Below are 7,668 nucleotides of genomic sequence, written 5' to 3'. Positions count from 1 at the left end.
GATCTCCTTGAGCTTCACGTTGCTTCCTCTTACTTATGTGAACTCAGTGCTGCTGTAGACAGAGCGAGAATATTTCAGGATAAATGTGTCGTTGACCTAGTTTTTGATAAAAGACTTTTAGAAACTTCTTGGCAGATTGTTAAGTCATCCTGGTGAACTTCAAACCTCTTTCTTTATCGTTGCTGGTGTCGACGAGTGTGGGCACAAAATCCATATGGAAAGAGGGGGATTAGATGCTGACACTGCTGGTGTGGACACACATACATGGGTACACGTTTAAGATGGACAAAGAGGAAGAACTGGATGTTTTCATTGCTAGTGTTAAAACATGTGGGCACACATTTGAGATGGAGAGAGAGGAACGTGATGTTTACATTGCTAGTGTCGAAACATTATGAGCACACATTTCAGATGGAGAAAGAAGAGCTGAATGTTTACATTGTAACCCTTGACATAATGCAGATGAAAAGAACAGAATTGCATTCATAGTGTCGACATCAATAATCAAGAACTCCAGACAGAGAGAGAGAGTTCGACCCTATGTTTAGTATCGAAGCCAATGGGCACACTATTCAGTGGCACTGGATGCCGCTTGTGGGCACACAATCCAGATGGACAGAGAGGGGTACTGACTCTTTACTCTGCTGGTGTCGACACATATGGGCACACATTTGAGATGGGGAGAGAGTGACTTGGTGCTGACATTGCTAGTGTCGACACACATAGCGAACACATTTCAAATGGAGACTGAGATGGACGAAATGCAAACACTGCTAGTGTTCACACATAGTGGCACTCATTACCGATGAAGATTGTGAGATTAGATGCTAACATTGCTAATGTCGAGACATATTGGCGCACATTTCAGTTGGAGTGTTTTCTTGAATACGTCTGGGCACAAAGTTAAAATGGACAGACTAACAATGCTTCCTTGGACACGCCCACGCTATGGATTGATTGACTGCTTATGGGCAGATTATACCTGCGCAGTTTCAGCAGCACAGACGACGCACGGCCTATTATATATGTCGCGATAGGGATTATGACGAGTACTTGGCCTGTTTTCCTGTCATGCAACCTTAAGCGGGCTGGGATAATCTGTAGTGCGTCGTCGGTCCTGCTGAAGTTACATAGGTGAGCGGAGCCCCTTACATTGCAACTCTACCGTCGACGCCTATTGGCAGAACATTCGCATCGGCACGAAGTTCCGACAGATATATTGAGACGGCTTAAAATGCTTTCGTGGACATTTGTAAGCACAAGTTAATGCGTACATTTCGACTTTCCGTACTTATGAGCACAAACTTGAACGTTTGCGGGCTTCAGGTTTAGAAACAGAGACTATTTACTTATAGTGTTGCTTTATGTGTTTGTGTACAGAACATTTTGATGGGTATAGTAGGACTACATCCAAAGTTGTGAGATGGAGACGGCATCATCGACGTTTTTGGCTACACACTTCACAAAAGTTGGAGTGGGACTCCACGATCGAAGCTTGTGTGCATACACTTTAGACGATGGGAATGGGACTGGAGGCTTGTATTTCTACGTGTTATGATTGGTACGACTGTTGACCCTGTTCGACTGTTCGCTCATTGCGGGTACAAAATGTGCACAGAGGGAGTAAGAGCAATCCGTCGCGATATAACCTTGAATGGTTGAAAACGACGTTAAACACCAAATAAAGAAAGAAAGAAAGAAAGAAAGTAATAGCAATTAGTGCTCATGGTCAGTTTGTGTCTTTTGTCATCTTGTCGAAGACAACAAATAACTCTATAGTAAAACTGAAGAATCGCTGGCTAGACTTGGGCACCTCTAAAAATTGAATTGAATTGAATTGAATTGAATTGAATTGAATTGAATTGAATTGAATTGAATTGAATTGAACAGAACTGAACTGAACTTTATGATGGATGATTGGATGAAGAGTACCAAAAAGTAAATCCTCAAACTGATCTCACCATATCAGCCAAAGATGAAGCCAAATAGCAGATAGGACTAAAGACGTTAGTCCTGAAAACACTCGACTCATGCATACAGGCCCAGCTAGGACACCAAATAACAGTGAATATCATCCGGTGGAACCCATCTTGTTCCAACATACTAACTGACAAGTATTATTAGATGGGACAAGGGAATGACATCCCCAAAGGCAAGTAAATTCCTAGAATGGTCAAATCCATGGAATACTTACCGTCTACTTCACTGCAAAAGACGAAAGAAATAAGTCTGCTTGTTTCCTCTGGATAGTCTTCTGAGTACTGTGAAACATACGCACTTTATTACCTTGAAGCGAGCTAGCTGAATTAACACAGGCTTCAAATGTCAACAAGATAATTATGGAAACATGTCGACAGAACTGCAACGTATAACATGTTGTTGGTATTTGTCTTTAAATGTCAGTGCAATATTTCCATTGCTGGCAGAGAAACTTACATTGATGGTCTAGCTAGTACATTTGTTCAGATGAAATGTCAGTTATAAATGTTGTAAGCTGTAAAATCGCAGCGTTTGCAGAGGTTTTGTAAGTGTGTTATATAGTACTATACATGTATTGGTTATATTGAACACACGGAAATCAAACTGTGTGTGGACGTATCAGACAACTTTTCAAACCACATGCTCGTGATGTCAATCATGAGCGCCGTGTTCGAAAAAGGTATTGTATGTGATCACTGACTGTCAGTGACATCAAAAGATGTACCTTAAAGATATCTTATTTGTCGAGTAATGAACCAAATAAACAATCATTAAGATTTCTTTTATCTCGCGGAAACAATCAATTAAAAAATCACAGATCTGCCCATGCGTTTTATCTGGGAGAAGAATATTCTTCCGCTTCGAAGCGTACCAAACATTTTCAACCTGGCTGCTTTTTTTGTACAGAATAGCCTATTTTTGCTGGAGCAACTTGCAACTTTGACAATGGTGTCGGTTACGATATTCATCAATAACAAAGGGCCACTGTGCAAAAAAACAATGGCCGATACAAAATGAACTATTCGGGAAGGAAAGTACAGCCGAACCTGCCTTAGCGACCATCTCTCGATAACGACCACCTCTCGATAACGACCACTTGCCCATTAAGACCAATTCAAAACTCCCTGACGTGTTTTTCTTCTCATACAATTCACGTTCCCATGAACGCCTGTCAATAACACCCACTTTCGTTCGGTCTCTTGATCGGTCGTTATAGACAGGTTCGACTGTACCGGTAACGTTTTGATGGTTGTCCTGAAGAAGAAGACAAAACGCTTTATAAAATTCAGAACACTTTGTGTGTTGATTGCTGTTGTTATAACAACACCAGGGAATCTTGGCTGGTGGCTCCTTTAAGCTTACTGTTGAAGTGGCGTGGTGGTAAGACGTCGGCCTCCTAATCGGGAGGTCGTGAGTTCGAGTTGGGCAAGCCTGTATGTCGATCGTCTTCAAAGAAGAAAATTGCATTCCAAAGAGAAACAGCCCTTAGAATGTTTAGTCACATTTTGCCAGTTATCCCGCCTCAGTTTCCGTGTTCTGGAGTGCACATAATTATGAACAACCATTACTACAACTTGCATGTACTTTGAGAGTGTTTGAATTGTCATCAATAACAATATAGTATCTGGGTGTTTGTTATTTTTCTCGTGTGATTTCTGGGAAAATGTTTGTTTCGACTTTGCAACAGGTTTTCTGGGTTTTTTTTATATTTTTTTTTTATCTTGGTTGGTTTTGGTTTTTTTTTGGTTGGTGGTGCTGGGTTGGGGGGGGGGGGATGTTCCTTCCTTTTGGTTGGAGGGACGGGGTGTGGGGAACCAGGAGGGAGTAGATTTGACTCACTTGATCGTGACATTTCAGCCGAGGATTTTATTTTAATTCAAGACTATCAAACTTTGGATGCGATCCTTTCAAGTGATGAGAATTTAAATCTGGCGCGTGTTACGCTGGGGATAACTTTTTTGATGAATTCGTGAGCTTATTAGGCCTTGCGTTGGTCAATAAAATGTATGGTTGATAATGCTTGAACCTGGTATCTTTCCGACTATCCTCAAACTGCTTCTTAATTTGAAGTTGTGTAAAGTGCGCAATCCAGCCTGGTTTATGTGTGTGTTTTTTAGTCAAAGTCTACAGTTTGTAAGGCGTGTGTTGATGATGATGATGATGAGGAGGAGGAGGATAACAGTGATGATGATTATGATGATGAAGAGGAGGAGGAGGAGGAGGAAGGTGGTGATGTTAACAGCGATGATCTTCTTGAATTTTGTTTGTCTCTGCTGCTGCTATACCACCACGATATATGTTGTAATGGCAGATGGTTATGTTGCTATATATCTTGAATTTGTCTATGCTACTTGTCGTGTTAATGATTGTTTCTGTTGTTATAGTTTACTTGTAAACACACTGCCAGCCCGAAATTCAGCTGCGTTTTGTACAGATGACCACAAGACGCTGTTTGACGCTGCTTGGCCCCTTCTCGGCTCACCTTCTTAGATCTTGCCAGACCTTTACATGGTATAGCATTGTCTCGGACAGAGTTGCGCCCCTGGAACGGCAGGTAGTTCCGGTTTGTGTTTGCAAAATGGAACCGTAGGACAATCCGCCCTTCAACTTCTTTACCCGAGTAGTTTGAACAGCAGACACAGTAACGTTTCCCTCCACCACCAATATTCTTCTCTCGTTCAGCCATTTTGGACGTAAACAAAACAACCGGAACTACCCGCCGACAGCGCCGCGGGCTATTGGCAGGGACGGACAACTCTTATCACTTTCGTTTTGAGACAATGCTATAAGACGCTGCTAGACTCCTCATGGAAACAGTTCAGCTCGCCTTCTTGCCAGACCATCACATGGTATAAGGCCATTCCTCCACGTAGACCCATACCAACAGTCAACACCATGACTGGTTGCTTTGGGGCGTCTATGAATACAGTGGAACCTGCCCTTGAGACCACCTGTCCATCAAGACCACCTGTCCATCAAGACCACCTGTCCATCAAGACCACCTGTCCATCAAGACCACCTGCCCATTACTGAAGACCACCCCAAAGGATCCCCGACGGTCTTTACGACTATATAAATCACCTGTTTAAAGAGACCACCTGTCTCAAGAGACCACTTTTGCTCAGTTCCTTGTGTGGTCTCTTTAGACAGGTTCGACTGTATATTTTTCTGTTAAAAAAACAAACTTTGTTGCATTTACGCATCAATTCATCGCACAGATGCCCATGGTACTCATGGAACACACAGGCTGTTTGAATGTTGGTATGTGATCAAGTGTAGGATTAGTCTTACCTCATATACAAGCCTAACTTACTGGATATCACACGGCGACCCGACGGAATTGTTTACACGGGAAGATAAGCTGAGTGTTTGTTATGCGTGAGTGCACGCCCGCGTGTGTGTGTGTGTGTGTGTGTGTGTGTGTGTGTGTGTGTGTGTGTCGCGTGTCAGTGCGTGTATGAGTATGTGTGTGTGAGTGTGAGTGTATGAGTGTGTGTATGTGTGTGTATGTGTGTGTATGTGTGTGTGTGCGTTAGACAGTATGCGAGTGACTTTATTTATGTTTTCTTGTATGTTTACAGCCGAGTTTATGTTTTGATCTTCGTTATGTTGAGTTTTGTTCAACAACTTAACCATCGCTGAACATTGGAAATGACCATCTTGTTTGTTTGTGTGTTTGTATTACTATGGTTACTCCTAAGGCCAAAATAATAGGTGTGGTTACGGTAACATAGCCAAAAAAAATAGGGTAGGAAGGTAGGCAATCACTTTTTCTTTTTTTTTTACTTTTTTTTCTAATGTGTACAAATTAAACCTACTTGACAGGGAAATAAGTGTGCGACTCGGGCGCTTTCGCTTTCATTGCGTTTTCTGCACTCGTTTACTTGTTGTTTTGGGTATTTTTTTGACAAATGTAATAAAAAGTTATAGGGTCGGCCCCAAAAAATAGGGTAGGTCGGGTTACCGTAACCACACCTATTTTTTTTTTAGGCCTAATAAAAGTGTGTAACCATTTCCCGCTTTTCTTTGTAAACTCTATAATTATATGAAAGTTCAAAATAAAAAAATCAGAGTTGCTTAGTTCATGTACACTAAGGTAGTATTTCTTAGTGTGTTCGTAAAAATAAGTGGAAATTGAATTAACTTCAAATATCTTATAACATCAGCATACGATAAATAAACTTTGTGTGTTTGTATTGTCAACATAATATAAATAAACATGTGCTTGTATCGTCGAACTTGTGTGTTTGTTTTGTCGGCGAATACACATGTGTATAAAGTACTCGGTTTCTTTAATGTAAGGATGTGCGTTAGTGTACGTGCGCGTATGTGTGTGTGTGTGTATGCGTTTCCAACTTATTGCGTGACTCGAGTGTGTGTGGGTGAGGGAGGGGCCGGGTTTATTGTGTACATGTGTGTGTGTGTGTGTAGGTGTTCGCGCGTGCGAGCGTTTTTGTGTGCATTCGCGCGTGCGTGTGTGTGGGTTTTTTCTTTCATTTTTGTTTAAATTCATTAACCGTTATAAAACTAGTAATGCGTGCATTGGCAGAAGCGAGATGAGAGATTCAGACATAGGCGATTAAAGGGGAGTAATAAGTGAGTTGTGACCAATATTGTGACGTGAGTGTTTTGCCTCCCTTGAATAGCACCGCTTCAGTACCAACGTCTCTCTCTCTCTCTCTCTCTCTCTCTCTCTCTCTCTCTCTCTCTTTCTCTGTCTCTCTTTCTCACTCTTTCTCGCTCCCTCTCTCTCTCTCTCTTACACACACACACATCAACACACATACACACAAACACACACACACACACACATACACACACAAACACACACACACACACACACACACACACACACACACACACACACACTATGAAAAAAGTGGACTACAATAACGACTTCTGTCACAATGATCTGGTTTCAAGGCACAGTGGGATTTACTGTGACTTCAACTTAATGGAAACCGCTATACAATTAGAGTTGAACACACTGACACAATGGTCTTGCTTCAAAACAATACGATTCACTGTGACTCTAACTTAATGGAAACCGCTATACAATTAGAGTTGAACACACTGACACAATGGTCTTACTTCAACACACAATACGATTCACTGTGACTTTAACTTAATGGAAACCGCTATACAATTAGAGTTGAACACACTGACACAATGGTCTTACTTCAACACACAATACGATTCACTGTGACTTTAACTTAATGGAAACCGATATACCGTAAAGTACCTTGTGAGCGCCCACCCCCCCCCCCCCCCCCCCCCCCCTGTGCACCAATTCCGACCCAAAGTAGGGGGTGGGCGCTTACTAGGTACTACACCCTATGCACGAGCAGTTTTCAGTAAGAAATGTGATCTTTGATCTCTTCGTAATCATATCTTCTTTCTTTTTTCATCTTCCATTGTTTTTCTTGTTCGTATTGTCATTAGAAGAGTTTAGGGAGACAAATGTCGTCGCATCCTTTTCTTGTCTATTTTACTTGGCCAAAGACTGTTTTCGGCAGAAAGAGAGAGAGAGAGAGAGACAGAGAGAGACAGAGAGAGACAGAGAGAGAGAGAGAGAGAGAGAGAGAGAGGAGAGAGAGAGAGAGACAGAGAGAGACAGAGAGAGAGAGAGAGAAATCAGAGAGAGAGATCACAGAGAGAGATCACAGAGAGAGAGAGAGAGAGAGAGAG

The sequence above is a fragment of the Littorina saxatilis genome, linkage group LG10 (assembly GCF_037325665.1).
Source record: "Littorina saxatilis isolate snail1 linkage group LG10, US_GU_Lsax_2.0, whole genome shotgun sequence".
NCBI lineage: Eukaryota > Metazoa > Mollusca > Gastropoda > Littorinimorpha > Littorinidae > Littorina > Littorina saxatilis.
The sequence above is the reverse complement of the archived record's forward strand: the minus strand, read 5'-3'. Positions refer to the sequence as shown.